Here is a 20,319-nt window from a genome sequence, read left to right as displayed (position 1 = left end):
TGTGTGTGTGTGTATAGTGAATTTTTTTTTCCTGTGTGTGTGTGTATAGTGAATTTTTTTTTTCCTGTCTTACACCTGGCAATCCAAATGAACAGCTGTTATTGAATAGATGACAATTAGTGTGACTGAATTACATCTTTTCCTTGGGAGAAGAATGTTAAAAATATAGAAAATAATGTAATCTTCTCCAGTGTACTTCAGAATTATCAGTCTACTTAACTATTATTGTATAATTTACATTATATTGGTTCGGCTTGCCTCTAAGTTCAGTTATCCCCATTGGCTTTCACTCTTCTTTAATGTCACTGGGTTTTTTTATTCCATTTATTGTAAAATAAACTCAGGATAACATTGTAATGATTCTCAATAAAGCTAAACAAAACTAGGTCCATTGTGTGAAGGGCACTGACTATAATGAGCTCCATTATACTCACTCAGTTATAGATCTGTATGAATCACAGATTCATAGTGCTTCTCACTTTTCTGAAAGTAGATCTTTTAGCATCTCCTCCTAGATTAGAAATCATACTCTTCTTTTTAATAGTACCAAAAAAGTGTCACTGAGTTGAAGCGTTCTTCCAGTGATGGACCCACACAGAAATATCCCTCTGTCTCATGCAGTTTCTCCCTGTGGAGTCTCTTGGCATTGAAGAAACCATAAAAGCCATTCAGTTCAGTCGCCATTAGCTTAATACAAAGAAAGCACTGTTTGTTCAGGTATGAGATCGTCTGTACGTCGAGAGTGGAAATACTAGAATCGTGTAAGTGAGAGCTAAAGGATAATTTTGTGATTCTCTGTGAAACAGCCTGGCATGCTACAGTCTATGGGATCACAGAAGACATGACCGAGTGACTGAACTGAACTGATGAAGCACTAGTTGTACTGATATAATTCCTGAGGCATTGGAATATGAAACTTTCTTCTAGGATGTGAGTAACTAGAATATATTTTATAGACAGACTCTAAGAACTATATGTTCCAGGATATAATTAAAGACCCACTGTTTAAACTGGATCAAGGTAATCTGATTCCTTTTAAGCTGTGGGGTTGGGGTACATTGTCATTTTTATCATTTTTAGTTTTTTTTTCTTTTTTAATTTAAATTTATTTATTTTAATTGGAGGCTAATTACTTTACAATATTGTATTGGTTTTTCATTTTTAGTTTTGATTATTTTTGATATATTGAGAAATGTTTGGAAGTGAGGGTTTTTTATTTCACCTTTTCTACTTATACTGGATGAAGACTCCATTGAGTTATTGTTAAATGTGGTATGTGCTGTGCTGTGCTTAGTCATTCAGTCATGTCTGACTCTTTGTGACCCCATAGACTGTAGTCCACTAGGCTTCTCTGTCCATGGGTATTCTCCAGACAAGGATACTAGAGTGAGTTGCCATGCCGTCCTCCAGGGGATCTTCCCAAAGCCAGGGACTGAACCCAGGTCTCCTGCATTGTAGGCAGATTCTTTATCACCAGGGAAGCCCTGAATGTGGTATATAATCTGACAAATGTATTACTGTATTCCCTTTGAGAAACAGTTCACAAAAGTTACAAGTTGCTCCAAAATTGCAAGTATGGAAGGGCAGTCTGTTGATATTTTTATGACTTTAGGACTCAAACAAGTGTTATTTTTCTTTTGCAGTGAAATTAGAACCCATTGCTTTCCAATAAATTATATTTGAAAGGTCAAAAACCATATTGAATTCTGAACATTGACTCATACATCTTTCAAAACCAAGCACAATTAGAATGTACAATATTTCTTTAGTGTCTTAATTTGCATAAATTATATTAAAGACTCACAGTTTAAATTGGATCAAGATGATCTGATTACTTTTAAGCTGTGGAATTGGGGTACATTGTCATCTTTATCATTTTTAATTTTGATTCTCTAAATTAAAGGACAAATATAAAACTTGCATATGTGCAGGGCTCTTTATCAGTTAATATATATATTATATATGTGTATAATATAATTATATATATATATAAAAATTTATGTGAAACTTTACAAGCCAAAGAACTGAAATACTCATATGTCAAGTTTTGAGTTCAGTTTTAAAAATTAATACATGCAACAGAAATTTAAGTTAAAATGTCTAATTCTTCAAGTACATTTAATGATTTAGGAACTCTATGAATGGGGTCAAATTGCCAAGCCAGTTTAGCACCTTAGTCTGCACTGTGGGTCTCCACTGTGAGTACCCAAAAAGGTTTCTTTCTGAAACATACATTTACCTTAGGGAATCTTTCCAGATTTTGGTCCAAATTCAAATTCTGTTCTTTCTTTACTCCCCTAGATTGAAGATTAAAACCTTCTTTTATTTTCAGACCAGTTTTTGCTTATGGTATCTATACCAGACTCTCTTTGTTGTGGCTCTTTGTGACTAGACTGGCTCTACCCACAGGGCAGCTCTGACACCCTAAATAGATTCTGCCATAAAGAGAGGATAGTCTGCACACATGGGTAATAAGACCCTGACATCTTTACTCAGCTCACAGAAACGAGGTAACCTGAGGACTTTGGACATTTTGAATTTTTGGCCTTAAATAGTGAGGACTTCATAAATGTGATTCTGTCTTCAGGTTATACTAGATACAAGTTGTTCCTCCTAATTAAAATGGTAGGGAGTTAGTAATGAAGGTTGCCCTGACCATGAGCTGTCAAATGTTCATTAGAATGCAGTGAGGGTATCTGTATTTCCTTAGTCGTGAACTCTACACTCTCAGGGAGCTCCTACATGCCAGAAATTAGTGTAAGGCAGCCGTCCACATTTTTGCTTAAATGTATCTTTGATGCGTTGAATGATGAAAGCCATTTAGTGAAGAAAAAATAGACTTTGAACAACATATTGATAGCTTACAAAACAATGTCGGATTAGTGATCTCCAAAGAAGATTTAGCGTCAGGACCAGGGACTAGGCTTGATCACTCAAGAGCTTTTGTGTAGCAGAGTTTTATTAAAGTAAGAAAAGGGCAGAGAAAGTGTCTGACACAGACATCAGAAGGGTGTGGAGAATGCCCCCCAGTTAGTCTTATCAAGGCCTTATATACTTTTTTCAGACCCACTCCCATAACATACATCTTAAATTAACAAGATTAGAAGGAACAATTGAAAGATCTTACCAGACCCACTCCCATAATGTACATTATACACTGCAGATGGTGACTGCAGCCATGAAATTAAAAGATGGTTACTCTTTGGAAGGAAAGCTATGACCAACCTAGACAGCATATTAAAAAGCAGAGACATTACTTCAACAAAGGTCCATCTAGTCAAAGCTATGGTTTTTCCAGTAGTCATGTATAGATGTGAGAGTTGGACTATAAAGAAAGCTGAGTGTCAAAGAATTGATGCTTTTGAACTATAGTGTTGGATAAGATTCTTGAGAGTCCCTTGGACTGCAAGGAGATCCAACCAGTCCATCCTAAAGGAGATCAGTCCTGGGTGTTCATTGGAAGGACTGATGTTGAAGCTGAAACTCCAATACTTTGGCCACCTGATGTGAAGAGCTGACTTATCTGAAAAGACCCTGATGCTGGGAAAGATTGAGGGCAGGATCAGAAGGGTCTGACTGAGGATGAGTTGGTTGGATGGCATCACCAACTCAATGGACATGAGTTTGGGTAGACTCCGGCAGTTGGTGATGGACAGGGAGGCCTGGTGTGCTGTGGTTCATGGGATTGCAAAGAGTTGGACATGACTGAGCGACTGAACTGGACTGAACTGAACTGAACTGAACCAAACCCACTCCCATAATATACCTTTTAAGATTACAGGATTAGTCAGAAGGTTCTTGTTAAAGAGAAACATGTCCTCGAGCAGGATACATTTTTATATTGACTAAGACAAAGCAATGTAGAAAAAGACATGTGTCCTTTTCACACCCCAGGACCCATTCTCCTCCTCAGGAACCCTGGACTTCTTATCAACCTACCTAGAAATTGACTCTGTCAATATCATGTAATATTCTAATTGCTCTTTCTTACTAAATGTAAAAAGGACATTAAAAAATATCTGACTTGCCAACTTCTGGTTTGCCATTCTTCTCATGTCATATATCAATTCTCCTACTAAAATTTAATATTCTATGAGAGAGACATCCTGGTTCTTAAAAGATATAATTCTAACAAATCTCAATTTTTGAAAGGCAGTTTTAAAACTAATATAACTTTTGTTGTTGTTCAGTTGCTCTCTTGTGTCTGACTGTGATCCCATGGACTGTAGCATGCCAGGCCTCCTTGTCTTTCGATATCTCCTAGAGCTTCCCCAGACTCATGTGAGTCCATCGAGTTGGTGATGCCATCCAACCACCTCATCCTCTGTCATCCCTTTCTCTTCCTGCCTTCAATCTTTCCCAGCATCAGGGTCGTTTCCAATGAGTCAGTTCTTTGCATCAGGTGGCCAAAATATTGGAGCTTCAGGTTCAGCATCAGTTCTTCCAATGAATATTCAGGGTTAATTTCCTTTAGGGTTGACTAGTTTGATCTCCTTGCTGTCCAAGGGATCCTCAAGAGTCTTCTCCAGCACCACAGTTCAAAAGCATCAATTCTTCAGTGCTCAGCCTTCTTTTGGGCTTTCCTGATGGTTCAGCTGGTAAAGAATCCACCTGCAATGTGGGAGACCTGGATTGCGAAGATTCCCTAGAGAAGGGAACGGCTACCCACTGTAGCATTCTGGCTAGGAGAATTCCATGGACTGTATGGTCCATGGGGTTGCAAAGAGTTGGATACGACTGAACAGCTTTCAATTTCTTTCAGCCTTCTTTATGGTCCACCTCTCACATCCATCCATGACCATTGGAAAAATCATAGCATTTACTAGATGGATCTTTGTTGGCAAAGTGCTGTCTCTGTTTTTGCTTTTTAATGTACTGTCTAGGTTTGTCATAGCTTTCCTTTCAAGGAGCAAACATCTTTGAATTTCGTGGCTGCAGTCACTGTCCATAGTGATTTTGAAGCCCAAGAAAATAAAATATGTCACTTTCCACTGTTTCCCATGAAGTGATGGGACCAGATGCCATGATCTTCATTTTTTGAATGTTGAGTTTTAAGCCAGCATTTTCACTCTCCTCTTTTACTTTCAGCAAGAGGCTCTTTAGTTCCTCTTTACTTTCTGCTGTTAGGGTGGTGTCATCTGTATATCTGAGGTTACTGATATTTCTCCCAGCAATCTTGTGCATCATCCAGCTTGGCATTTCGCATGATGTACTCTGCATATAAATTAAATAAGCAGAGTGACAATATACATCCTTGACATACTTCTTTCCCAATTTGGTAATGTCTAATACTGGCTACTATTAATTTTTCAAGAAATTACTACCACATAACTGGTTTTGTGGTAAAAACTGCCACGCTTAACAGTATGTAGCACATTCTTTAATTGGGTGCCATATCTTCTGGATCACAGGTGAAAAGTAACCCTAGGTAATGAAAATGTCAGAGGTGAAACCGGGTTTTATTATCACTCTGAAGACCCCAAGACTCCAAGTAAGCTTTCTAAATATAGTATTACAGGCTGGGGTAGATTGGAGTGCCAGTTTTCATTTGCCTTAGGCTGTTAATATAAAGACATGCTTTTTTTAAATGCCAAACCAAGTGAGGATAAGTTATTGTTAGAAACTCATAATGCTTTCAAAATTTTAAGACCTCAAAGGATTATACTTTTATGCAGTTCTACACTAAAAGAAAACCTCTGCTTTTAGATAAGCAAAGTGAGTATACTTTTTCACCCTCTAATTGTTTCCATCATGACCTTTATTATATCACACTTTACTTGTGTTTATGTCTTTGAAGGAGTAACACCCAGGAAAGATTAGGAGAGTGTGGAGATGGAGTCATGTGGAGCATTCATGAAAAATTAAATGCCCTCAGCATACACAAAAATAGGTCATTTAATTTTTTTAATAAATTTGTATATCAAAGCCACTGACTAACCCATATTTGGGTATAATAATTAAATAAGTCTGAACTTTCTGTATTGTCAAAGCACCTACCATTGGTAACAGACAAATAATATCAAGTTAAAGATTATTCGAGAAGTTTCTTCCTCAAATTTCCTTCTGCTTTGTCTCATATTTCATGGTTTCACACATCTGTCTTACATACTTACAGGATTCTCTATCTAAATGACCTATTTTTATCTTCAGTTGCTTGTATCAGTAAAAGAAGAAAAATCTCAGGTCTAAATAGAATATACAGGGCATTACCTTAGGAACCATCTCTGAATCCCCTGGTAGAATTTCAAGGATGAGTATTTGAAGAAATAACACAAAGAACTTTATACTTTTCAAAGATAGAGTGTGGCTGAAAGGGCGAAGAATAAAAAAATATTCACTGTCTCTTAAGTGCAAATTATATGAACTGTCAGCCGATATTCCCCTCCTAATGTAAAACCACAGCATATTAACTTGAGACAGATATGATCATTCCTGGAGACAGGATGATCTCTTTGGTGGACACTTAAAACATTATTCTGAAGGTCTGTAAAGGACATTGGATGGGTCATATGAAATATTAACTGTACATTCAAATGTTATTTTAGAGTACCCTAGAGAAAGGGAATGCATTTGATTGTGGATTTCAAAATACTGTGTGAAAGAAGTAAATTGATATTTCAGTTTCATCATCATTAAGAAGGTATGATTGGTACTATTTTTGATTACTTGATTGATTGGGAATGGTACTATTTTGGTTCATTTCAATTACAAATTTTAAGTATTTTATGATAATTATTTTTCAGTGGTCCCCAAATTATGCTATGTTAATACAATTTACTATTTTCTCATTTCATATAACCATTAATATTTTCAACCTGATATGGCTTTTAAAGCATTTTTACATGAATATTTTTACTTTGCTTGGAAGGATAACATAAAATTCAACCCAAAATGGCTGCTGAAATTCCACAGATACACTGCCTAAGAAATGATTATTAGATCTGTAGTGCCCCAAATCAGATAGTCACCTGGTTCTTTGTGGTTTGATAATGGCTTCAGGATTTAGATTTAAAAGATTTTGAAAGGCAAAGGATAATTGTACTGCCCTGAAACATCAGATGTTGAAGATTTGAAACATTACTGTAATCACATAAATCAACCAACTTCCCTTTGTTTTCATTGTGCAACATATTTTCCCTTGCTGAAAATGAGTGCATCAGCATAAAAGCCTCTTGAGCAAGAAAAATGTATATTGATCACTGGAAGTGTATTTCTGAAATACCTTGGAGTTACTGAAATTGACCCTAAAGCATGTTTTATTACCAACAATAGATTCCTTTCATGTGTTGATTTTTATTGATTTATAGCTTAATAGATGGCAACCCACTCCAGTACTCTTGCCTGGAAAATCCCATGAACAGAGGAGCCTGGTGGGCTGCAGTCCATGGGGTCACTAAGAGTCGGACACGACTGAGCGACTTCACTTTCACTTTTCACTTGCATGCATTGGAGAAGGAAATGGCAACCCACTCCGGTGTTCTTGCCTGGAGAATCCCAGGGATGGGGGAGCCTGATGGGCTGCTGTCTATGGGGTCGCACAGAGTCGGACACGACTGAAGCGACTTAGCAGCAGCAGAGGTGCAAAATAATTTTCATTGTGGAAAACACATGTAAAAACCTTAAGATTTGAATTTGTTTATAGCCTTAGAAAAACATCTCAAGCATTATATTCAGTAAAAAAGCAGATTACACATCATCCTTCTTGTAACTCTTCTGTCCTGCAACAATGTGTTGAAGTAAATATGCATGTTGAATCATCCCTGTTTCCTCAGAGTACACCTGGCTAGTAACCATGTGAAAAAAATAGATTTTAGAATTAAGGGCTTTTTGTGTTATAACCCGAATTCTGGTTTTCCTTGTATCATCCCTTTGCACTTCACATTTTCCATTTGGAAAATGGTGATAACATTAGTCTTCCTCTAGCTCAATGGATGTTACAGAAATAGATGAGATACCATATGTGAATAGATGACAGTGCTTTGAAAGTTTTTATGCAGATTGAGGTAATGTGTAGATCAAAGCTATTGGCTAAGGCAAGTGCTTGCTCGTTGATATTTAGCTTTTCCCATTCTAAGGTCAAAAGCAGGCTGTCTGGCAATAGGTGGAATATAGTGGAGAACTGGCATAGATTCCAGGACTTTAGCCCCCTCCCACCTCTGCATTCCTGATGATGTGAACCACACAGTGGCCGACAGTGTGTACTGATAGACAGTGGACTTGCAACTTAGAAACCGTCTTTTGTATTTCTTTTTTTTGGTATCTTGAATTCTGGAGTAAGTAAAACAAGGAGGAACATGTCCCATTGTACATGTACAATATGTAGAAGTCATTCATATCTTGTATTTGTTTTGTTGTTACATGTACAATATATATAGAATTGTCCATACTATGTCTAAGGTATTTGGAATGCTAAGTAAATATTAGAGAAGCATAATGAGCTGGATTAAATTAATTTAAATGCAGATAACTTGTTACACCTGTATGCTGTTACTTTATACTGCATTGTCACAATTCATTCCATATATTTTAGCAAAAGTAATGAAAATGGATTAAGAGCCTTACATAAATAATCAATATGAGACAGTCACACTAAACACAATATTAAAAACATACCTTAACCAATTTATAATTCAGGAACAAAGTCTAGTGCTTAGGAAAATCATATGTATTTTTAACTCCATAGATGTTTTGTTGGTAGGCTAATTTATGATTATAAAGGTGTGGATTTGTGATTTCTTAATAAAATAAAGCAAGAGAAAAAGGTATTACTGTGAATTTAAAAACATTCTTGATTTTGTTACATTTTTCAGAACATTGTCAGTAAATAAATTTGCTGAAACAGAGACTAAATAATTGAAACCAGTGGAATATGAATACATATTAGAGCAGTTAAACCTATATATTTTGATCTATGGAATATCCTGTGAGAATACTGAGGGGAAAATATTTTAGAATCTGTTTTTTTTTTAGGAGTATTTTTGAAACTAGAACACCTCCTGGAACCTACTTAGAAATGATGTATGTTAGTTTCTGAATGTTCTAATATGTTTGAAAATCACCTATCTTTGCATCATCACATAGATTCCAAGATCCTGCTTCTATTTTTAATAGCTCACCTGTATGCACCAAAGAAAGAATAAATTCAGTAAGTTATGTTATGGCCCTCTATAAACTATCTTCCCTGGGTACAGTCTCTGCCTCTGCACTGGGACATACCCTCACACATAGACACACATTCACACATGCACGCCCTTCCTGCTGAAGCCTATTTACTATTACTCCTATATATTCTTTAACCCTCTGCTTTAGTTTCTCTGTTAGTCTCATCTTTCCATACATAGGAGGCCATATTTCTCTCTCTGTATTTGTGCTTAGGTTTTTTCCTGAGCCTGGAACACTTGCCCTCCTAATCTTTACAGTCTCCAATGAATTCTCCACTGAATACACCAAAACTAATCTCTTCATCCTCAGAATCGCTGTAGCCAGTACACAGTTTAGCAGATTGTCCTATTTAATAGGTTGCTGTTATTTAGTCAATTTTATAGGTGGTGACATAAAAATAAATTACTAATGTAGAAAATTGAAGTGTGAAGTAATTAGAATACGTTTCCCACTTGAAGTCACTGTTGAAAACAAAAGTGGTGTTTTGTTTTGGATGCTATTCAGTTGACTGTTTTATTTTTGCAAATCTCTGAGGGCTTTAGAAGGAACAGATGCTCTGAGATCCTAAAAGTCTGATAAAATGATCGTAAACAATTTGATGCTTCAGACACTTCATGTACAAGTTTCAGATTTATACTGCACTTAAAATCGTCCATAACTAGAAACATGCATCCGGGCAGATTCCTGGTCTTATCAATTGGTTGTTGAATCTCTTTTAAATAACATGTCTTTATCCTAATGCATGTAGAAAGGATGAAGACCATTTATTTTGCTTTCGCCCACTCTTTAAATCTATCATGTAACCAGAAAAATAGTTTCTTTGAATCTGCTTTTTAATGCTTCTATTAACATAATAATCTTTAAAGTAGAAGGTTGTTTTATATAATAGATAATATATATGATTCATAATCTATAAAATAACTCATATGTTACTATATACAGGATGCCACCAGTTCATTACATGTCATAAACGATACGCCACATACTATGGCAGGGGTAGGCAGTGTGAGTGTGTGAGTGAGTGTGTGTGTGTGTGTGTGTGTATTGGCTGAAGTTAAAGTCAAGGATACATTTTGAACCCTGTGATGCAAGGGGGAACAAGAATTGTCCTCAGCAAAATGTGTAAGGATGTTGCCATCGGCATGTGTTCTATATCCTTCCCTTGCTTCCTATAATTTTCAGGCACTCTATTATTTGATAGTTTAATTCCCAGACTTTGAGGACCAGAACAGATGGATGTTGGAATCCTGGGAGAATCTTGGCTGAAGGCGTGGGTTTATCTTCTACAAAGAATACAAGATAAGAGAATCTTAAAAATGAAATGGGAAGAAATTTCAGGGATCATATTTGCCATTCCAAATTAAAGCATTATTTCTTTTTTTTATGGTATTCTAGAACATCTGTCTAGTTCCTTTAGAACAAAGGCAGCAAGGTAACTACAGTATAGTGGTTAAGAGCTTTTGCTATGGCTCAGTCCAGCTGGGTATATCTGTTCTAACTTTGTTAGCTTAGAGAGCTTGGCTTTTTTTATGCTTCAGTTTCTTCGACTGTAAAATGAAGCTAGTAATAATGCTTACCTCACAGTGTGGTTGAGGGGATTAAAAGAGACGATGCATGGAAAGTGAGGCACCGTGCCTGGAAGAAAACTCTCAATGACACTTAGCAGTTGTTTTTATATGATTACATTGTTGGAGAGCTTGTTGTAAAGTTTTTTCTCCATATTTTAAGACCCAAGCAACAGTCTTGCTACTTCTACACATTAGAAGAGTCTCTGCCTTGTTGGAGGTATTCAAAGGGACTATCTCTTTCAAATGAGAACCATTTAGGCATTTAAATACAGGTAACATGTTTCTCGGAGAAGGCAATGTCATCCCACTCCAGTACTCTTGCCTGGAAAATCCCATGGACGGAGGAGCCTGGTAGGCTGCAGTCCATGGGGTCGCTGAGGGTTGGACACGACTGAGAGACTTCACTTTCACTTTACACTTTCATGCATTGGAGAAGGAAATGGCAACCCACTCCAGTGTGCTTGCCTGGAGAATCCCAGGGACAGGGGAGCCTGGTGGGTTGCCGTCTCTGGGATTGCACAGAGTCGGACATGACTGAAGCGACTTAGCAGCAGCAGCAGCAACATATTTCTCTAAGTTTATTCTTTTTGAGGATAAAATCTTAAGTTAATCTAGAAATTCCAGACATCTGAAAATCATAAATATACTAGAAATGCTAGAGATTTCTCAATATACCTGGTCATAAGATAAATATGTATGATTCAGTGGCCTACTTTTAAAAATCAGCACTACCAGTTGAAAATTAAATGCTTGTGTTATCACAAGTGATAGAAACATAGTATACCCAAGTAACAGAAGCGTGGTAACCCAAGAGTAAGCTTAACAAGGCATGTATAGGAACTTATAAAACTGTAAGACTTCATGAGGGAGACTGAAGACACAAATAAATTGCATTATAAGTCCCTTGAATGAGATATATCAGTATCGTAAAGATGTCATTTCTCTCAAAATATTTATGCATTTATTAGAATCCATTAACTTTGCACTCTGAACACAATGGAATCCTTTGTTTGGAACATGACCAAGTAATTCCCAATTTTATTTGAGAATAAACCTTTCCATTGAAGGACTATATCAGGAAACTTATGGTAAGGAAATAATAATAATACAAAACTTACCCTGTCAATTTTTGACATATAATTAAAATATTGGTGACAAAATTAACAAGGAATTCAATGAGAAGTAATAAGTTAGAAAAATGAGCCCAAGTAAGTAATGACAGTTCTCTTTTTAGGCTATAATTTTTTTTTTTTAATTTAATTTTATTTTTTAACTTTACAATATTGTATTGGTTTTGCCATATATCAAAATGAATCTGCCACAGGTATACATGTGTTCCCCATCCTGAACCCTCCTCCCTCCCCATACCATCCCTCTGGGTCGTCCCAGTGCACCAGCTCCAAGCATCCAGTATCATGCATTGAACCTGGACTGGCGACTTGTTTCATACATGATATTATACATGTTTCAATGCCATTCTCCCAAATCATCCCACCCTCTCCCTCTCCCACAGAGTCCAAAAGTCTGTTCTATACAACAGTATCTCTTTTGCTGTCTTGTATACAGGGTTATTGTTACCATCTTTCTAAATTCCATATATATGCATTAGTATACTGTATTGGTGTTTTTCTTTCTGGCTTACTTCACTCTGTATAATAGGCTCCAGTTTCATTCACCTCATTAGAACTGATTCAAATGTGTTCTTTTTAATGGCTGAGTAGTACTCCATTGTGTATATGTACCACCGCTTTCTTATCCATTCATCTGCTGATGGACATCTAGGTTGCTCCCATGTCCTGGCTATTATAAACAGTGCTGCGATGAACATTGGGGTACACGTGTCTCTTTCAATTCTGGCTTTCTCAGTGTGTATGCCCAGCAGTGGGATCGCTGGATCATAAGGCAGTTCTATTTCCAGTTTTTTAAGGAATCTCCACACTGTTCTCCATAGTGGCTGTACTAGTTTGCATTCCCACAACAGTGTAAGAGGGTTCCCTAAAAAATTGATTATTTAGTAAATAGTGTAGAGATAATACTCAAGGTAACATATTTCCTTATCACAACAGATCAAAATAAACTCCAAATGTTTAATATTTAGCTAATAAAATACTGGAATAAAATGTGAATAAATTTTATTTTTGTAGTACTCAAAGGTAAGAATCATTAAGAAAAATACTAAAAGGTTTCATTATGGAAAAATCATTTTTTTCTTTTTGATTAAAAAAAAAACAAAAATGAGATTAGAAAATAATATAGTGTAAAAGAAATTTGCAATGCGGATGAGTCAGAGGTTTAATATACCCACAGTATAAATACAAACAAGACAATATAGAAAAAACCAGCAGTGATTAGGTGATCTATAATAGGTGAAACTGTCAAAGTCAGTGAATGTGATCATATAACGAAATTCATTAGCAATTAAATGTGATCTGGTGGCAGCAAATCTATGAGCACATTAGAATTTCTATGAACTCTTTGTTGGAGAATAAATTGATTAGACTGTCCTAAGGACAACGTGACAGTATGTCTGAAATTTGAAATTAACCTTTTGGTTCAGAAAATTCAAACTGAGTAATATTCCATATGGAAATAATTGAAATTTTATAAAAATACATGGATTTATAGAGGAATATTTATAAAACAAAAAAGAAAAGGAAAACCTCTTAAATTGTATCAGTCATGGTTAAGTTAAAGTACATTGCCATACTCACATATTAGAATATGGTATGTCCTTCAGATACTCAAATCAGCATGTCCACAGTATAAATCCCATTAAGAATAAGAGAGACAGAGAAAGTGGGGATAGAGGTGATTTTAGTATGCAGTGGCTAGAGGAATATACACCAAAATCTTACAAAAATGATACTGACCCTATAAATTATTTTAATTTTTTAAGTTGTACTTTTCATATATAAAACAGGCATATATTAAATTGCAGTTGGAAAAAGATACGGTTATATGTAAATATTGTTTCATTTATTTAGACATGAAGACAACAAATATGTTCTGCATTTGGCTTATCAAAAGAGCAAATTGTGTAGATTACTTGCTATCACAGCACTCTTGTGAATCCTTAACAACCAGAACCAGCTTGAACTTCCTTAGTGGAACTTTCTAATGAGGGTTCAAGTTATGTCACAATAATTCAGTCACTTGGCTGACTTGAGATGGTAGTTCTCTAATCCTGGAGAATTCTGTGGTAAAGGCTAAATCTCAAGAGTAGAACTCTCTTGAGCTGTGCTTTTGAGATGTTCTCTGAGAAAATCTATGATGTGAGCTTTTTTTTAAAAAATACTTTTAAGAATTAGTTAGCTGTAATACAGAAAGATAAATGAGAGAACAAGATTAAATTTTGACATTTACACTCACACAAAGAATTTGAAGTGGGGGAAAAAGATGCATTAGCTTGCCACGTCTTCTAGCAGATAGGAGTACTATAGGTAATTCATTGCATTTCTCCATAAAGGTATTTATCTGAACCTGGGAAATGGTACTAGAATATACCATCCTTTAGAAAGAATAAAGATAGGTATGCAAATACTAAATTGTATGAATCTTTTTTTTTTAGAGGATTAAACCAATAAACATTTTATTTTGTTCTGATATTGAAACATGGACTAGGCTCAGCTGAACAATTCTCCTGCTGAGCTTGCTGTAGGTCATTGGTGTGGATACATTCATCTGGTGGTGTTGCTGGGGGATGCTGGCACAGTTCCTGTCTTTTTTTTTTTTTAATTTAATTTTATTTTTAAACTTTACAATATTGTATTAGTTTTGCCAAATATCGAAATGAATCCGCCACAGGTATATCTGTGTTCCCCATCCTGAACCCTCCTCCCTCCTCCCTCCCCATACCCTCCCTCTGGGTCGTCCCAGTGCATTAGCCCCAAGCATCCAGTATCATGCATCGAACCTGGACTGGCGACTCGTTTCATACATGGTATTATACATGGTTCAATGCCATTCTCCCAATTGTCCCCACCCTCTGCCTCTCCCACAGAGTCCATAAGACTGATCTATACATCAGTGTCTCTTTTGCTGTCTCGTACACAGGGTTATTGTTACCATCTTTCTAAATTCCATATATATGCGTTAGTATATGCATATATATATATATACATATATACAATATATGTATTGGTGTTTTTCTGAATCTTAACATTTTTGTTGTATTTAATTTCAAAAGGTATAATTGAGCCTCCGATGCTACTGAGCAAAGCATGCTGTATTACCTATTGCTATTTTCAGCTGTCAGTTAACTTACGAGAGCTGACATAACAGAGTACCATAGACTGGCTGGCTTGAGTGACAGAAGTTTATTTTCTCACAAGTTTGGAGGCTAGAAATCAGAGGTTGGTTTCTTCTGATGACTTTCTCCTTGACTTATAGATGGCCATTTTCTCCTCCCCATGTCATCACATGTGTGTATATGTCCCAATCTCTTCTCCTTCTAAGGACACCAGTCATATTCTATCAGTGACCCTCTAATGACCTAATTTTAACTGAGTTATCTCTTTAATGACCCTGTCTCCAGAGATAGTCACATTCTGAGGTACTGGGGATTAGGACTTCAGCATATGGATTCCGGGAACACACTAAATTGAAGGAATGAATGTCTGCATAAATGAACAGGTGACTCTTTAGTATTGTTGGTAATGTTTTGTTATGTATTCAATTAGGAAATATGCAGAACAGTGAAAAAATGGTATAAATTATCTGAACATGGGTGATTGAAATCTTTCCATGTCACATTTTAGGGTAGCATATTAAGTCGTGTCATTTCTTTGATATTCCTAGAGGTAAAGATATGTCAAATATAAGTAAAAATTCTAGAGTAAGGTGTATGAGGTTTTGTGACATGTAATTATTGTTAAATCACTGAGTCTGGTAACAGTAGGCCAGGCACTGATCTAGATACTTGGGATAACAAACTAAGAAAATTGAGCCCCTGCCTTCAGAGTTCACACTCAAAAGAGGAAGGCAGTGAATAAATATGCTAAACCAAGAAGTAAAATAAGTTAGGAATTTTACATGCTACCAATAGAGAATAAAATGGGAACATATGGTAGAGAGTGACTGAGGCCAGTATCAGGGAAGTTCTCTGCTGAGGTGAAATTTGAGTTCTATGACCTTACTGATGAGAAAGACTCTAAATTGAAAGAACTGCAAGAGCATATTCCTTTAGAATGAAATGATCTCCAGGTGTTAAAAGGCAGACTGTGATTGTGATCAAAATGAAGTGAACAAAGAAAATGGAGAGAGAAACTGCTTTCAGAGAGACCTCAAATTATAAACAGATTTTGGGGTTATGCTAAAAAGTTTAATCTTAAGTATAATTGTATTTCATTGACAATTTGATGCAGGAGAGTAACTTGACTTTGAAAAAGAAAAAGTTAAGATCACTCTTGCTCAGAAGGGAAGCCGGAGAAGGAGCAGGGAATCAATAAAATTGCCGCCACAGTTATATAGGCAGGAGGTGAAGGTGAACTTGAGAAGGGCTGGAAAAGTGGAAATGGGAAGAGGGTACCAAATTTGGGATATATTTTGGTGATATATCTGACAGGAGTAATAGCTGGATTGGGCATGTGGTATAGGAAAAATAAATAAGCCAAGATGAATCTAAGATTTTTTTGTTTTGTAGCTGTTGAAAGGTCATGTCATTTACTCAGTTTTGGGGGGAGGTATACTTTGAGGGAAAATAACCTCTCTTTTGACAAGGGACATTGGGAATGGACAAGATGATAGACAATTAGATTTGAGTCTTATTCTCAGGGATGAACTCCATCTGGAGAAGAAGTACAAATTTGAGAGTTATCAGTGTATACTTGGTACTTGAAGTCATTGGAAGCTGAATGAGATCACATAGGTTGAGTATAGAAAGAGAAAAGGAAGCATTCTAGCACTGTGTTAAAAGCCATGAAGATTTTCCTAGTTTGGAGGAGATTGAGGTCCTAGTAAAAAGTAGTTGTACATTAAGTAAAATAAACTCAAGAGTCTGGGAAACCTACATAAGTTTTCAAGAAGAGAGAATAGTCAATTGTATCAAGTTCTACTGAATGGTTGGGTAAGATGAGAACAGATAATGTTCCATTTGCTTTGGCAAAATGGAGGTCTTTGGTGTTCTCATTAAAACCATTTCATTGGAGTGATGAAGATAAAGCACTATATGAGTACATTTAATGAAGAATGTGGGCTTTTCTAGTGGCTCAGACAGTAAAGAATTCCCCTGCAATGTGGGATTCAATCCCTGGGTTGGGAAGGTCCCCTTGAGGAGGGCATGGTGACCCACTCCAGTATTCTTACCTGGAGAGTCCCCATGGACAGAGGAATCTGGCAGCCTACACTGTGGGATCTCAAAGAGTCAAACATGACTGAGAGACTAAGCACAATGACGAATGGTGATGTGAAGGAATAGGTACAAACAGGGTAGACACCTTTGAAGAAGTTTACTACTATAAGAAGTTTACTTAAAGAATTTTACAAAGGGAAATGGGCTTTTGTTGGAGGCAACTGTGGATTCCAGACAATTTATGCTTGTAGGTGTGTTTCTGTGGATGTTGCTTAAATTAAGTGACATTGGTTGATATATTGAAATGAACTAACTAGTAAAGAACAAGAAGTTGATAATACAGAAGAGAGAGAGGAATATTTTAGGAAAGAATTATTTGAGTACTCGAAAAGAGACGAATCCAGAACACGGATAGAGAGGGGTAGAGACACTGCTTTCCTCATAACATGATAGAAGAAATATTATGGAGATGGAGATGTAGGTGATTTGGAAGAATGTAGTGGTAGGTAAATGAAAGAATCTTCATTATATGGCGTTTATTATCTTTATGTGTTGAGCAGTGGTCATCAGCTGAGGATCATGGGATGAAAAGTTCTGGGAAACTTGAACGCAAGTCATTGTAACTTACTCTAGAGTGGGAAAGTGGATTTACTAAAGAAGTGTAGTAGTAATAGGTCATTCTGGAGTTGTTAGAGAATTCCTTGAACTGTGTAGTCATAAACTTGTGATTGGTGCTGCTGAATGAACTATTAATGTTCAGCTACTGGGCTTTTTTTTTTTTTTTTGAGGCACAATTACATAATTTTATATTAGTTTCAGGTGTATAATGTAATGATTTAATAACTATTGAAAAATGATCAACACATTAAATCCAGTTAACATCTGTCAGCATACATAGGTATACATTTTTTTTCTTGTGATGAAAAACTTTTAAGATCTACTCTCCTAGCAACTTGTGAATATGCAGTACAGTATTATTAACTACAGTCACCATGCTATACATTAGTTCCCCCAGACTTATTCAATTTATAACTGGAAATTTGTACCTTTTGACTCCCTTCACCCATTTCATCCACCATTTACCCAATATGCTCTCTATATCCATGATCTTGAAGTTTGTTTTGTTTTATTTTTTGTTTTTAGATTGTACATATATGTAAGATCATATGGTATTTATCTTTTTCTGTCTGACTTATTTACTTAGTATAATACCATCCATGCCCATCCATGTTATTGCAAATGAAAAGCTTTTATTCTTTTTTTAATGGCTGATTTATCTATCTATATGTATATATAGATAGTTACAGATATACATGTCACATTTTCTTTATGCTTTTATCTACTGATGGACTCTTAAGTTGCTTCCATGTTTTGACTGTTGTAAATAATGCTGTAGTGAACAAGGTGGTGCAGCTGTCTTTGGATACACTGATTTCGTAAGTACTGAGAAGGGGAATTGCTGGATCATGGAAAAAGCAAGAGGGTTCCAGAAAAACATCTATTTCTGCTTTATTGATTATGCCAAAGCCTTTGACTGTGTGGATCACAATAAACTGTGGAAAATTCTTCAAGAGATGGGAATACCAGACCACCTGACCTGCCTCTTGAGAAACCTGGATGCAGATCAGGAAGCAACAGTTAGAACTGGACATGGAACAACAGACTGGTTCCAAATAGGAAAAGGAGTATGTCAAGGCTGTATACTGTCACCCTGCTTATTTAACTTCTATGCAGAGTACATCATGAGAAATGCTGGACTGGAAGAAACACAAGCTGGAATCAAGATTGCCGGGAGAAATATCAATAACCTCAGATATGCAGATGAGGTTATGAGGTTTCACCACCCTTATTGCAGAAAGTGAAGAGGAACTAAAGAGCCTCTTGATGAAAGTGAAAGAGGAGAGGGAAAAAGTTGGCTTAAAGCTCAACATTCAGAAAACGAAGATCATGGTATCTGGTCCCATCACTTCATGGGAAATAGATGGGGAAACAGTGGAAACAGTGTCAGACTTTATTTTTTTGGGCTCCAAAATCACTGCAGATGGTGATTGCAGCCATGAAATTAAAAGACGCTTACTCCTTGGAAGGAAAGTTACGACCAACCTAGATAGCATATTCAAAAGCAGAGACATTACTTTGCCAACAAAGGTCTGTCTAGTCAAAGGTATGGTTTTTCCAGTGGTCATGTATGGATGTGAGAGTTGGACTGTGAAGAAAGCTGAGCACCGAAGAATTGATGCTTTTGAACTGTGGTGTTGGAGAAGATTCTTGAGGGTCCCTTGGACTGCAAGGAGATCCAACCAGTCCATTCTAAGTGAGATCAGTCCTGGGATTTCTTTGGAAGGACTGATACTAAAGCTGAATCTCCAGTACTTTGGCCACCTTGTGCAAAGAATTGACTCATTGGAAAAAACTCTGATGCTGGGAGGGATTGTGGGCAGGAGGAAAAGGGGTGACAGAGGATGAGATGGCTGTCTGGCATCACCGACTCGATGGACATGAGTTTGAGTGAACTCCAGGAATTGGTGATGGACAGGGAGGCCTGGCGTGCTATGATTCATGGGGTCGTAAACAGTCGGACATAACTGAGTGACTGAACTGAACTGATGGTAGTTATATTTTTTATTTTTTGAGGACCCTACAAACTCTTTTTCATAGTGACTGCGCCAGTTACATCCCCACCAGTAGTGTTTAGGAATTCCCTTTTCTCCGCATACTCAGTCATGCGTTATTTCTTGTCTTTTTGATAAGTCATTTAGACAGCTGTGATGTGATATCTCATTATGGTTTTGGTTTGTGTCGCCCTAATGGTTAGTGATGTTAAACATCTTTTCATGTGCCTGGTGACCATCTATATGTCTTTTGCAAAATACATGTTCAGATCCTTTGCCCGTTTATTCATTGGACTGTTTGGGGTTTTTTGCTATTGAATTGTATGTGTTCTTTATATATCTTGGATATTAGCTCCTTATCCAATATTTTTTCCACTCTGTAGACTGCTTTTTCATTTTGTTGATAGTTTCCTTTGCTATGCAAAGATTTTTATTTGGATGTGGTCCCATTTGTGTATTTTTGCTCTTTTTGCCTTTGCTGCAGCTGCTGCTGCTAAGTCACTTCAGTCGTGTCCGACTCTGTGCGACCCCATAGACAGCAGCCCACCAGGCTCCCCACTTCCTGGGATTCTTCAGGCAAGAACACTGGAGTGCATTGCCATTTCCTTCTCCAATGCATGAAAGTGAAAGTGAATGCATTTGGTGTCAAATCCAAAAGAATGATTGCTAAGACTAATGTCAATGAGCT

At 36.6% G+C, this 20,319-nt stretch overlaps 1 protein-coding gene across 4 annotated transcripts in view; it reads left to right on the top strand.

Annotated features, from left to right (window-relative positions):
* The window catches only part of LRFN5 (leucine rich repeat and fibronectin type III domain containing 5), a 319,486-nt gene that overhangs the window by 35,512 nt on the left and 263,655 nt on the right, over window positions 1-20,319 (top strand). The window contains exon 2 of one of the 4 annotated variants that reach the window (XM_044932740.2): window positions 807-930. The exons of the other annotated variants lie outside the window; for them this stretch is intronic. The gene's annotated coding sequence lies outside the window, so the exon portion shown is untranslated. The remainder of the gene's footprint in view (window positions 1-806; window positions 931-20,319) is intronic. 4 annotated transcript variants of the gene reach the window in all.

The sequence above is a fragment of the Bubalus bubalis genome, chromosome 20 (genome assembly GCF_019923935.1).
Source record: "Bubalus bubalis isolate 160015118507 breed Murrah chromosome 20, NDDB_SH_1, whole genome shotgun sequence".
Lineage (NCBI taxonomy): Eukaryota > Metazoa > Chordata > Mammalia > Artiodactyla > Bovidae > Bubalus > Bubalus bubalis.
This window is presented reverse-complemented; position numbering and strand designations above follow the sequence as displayed.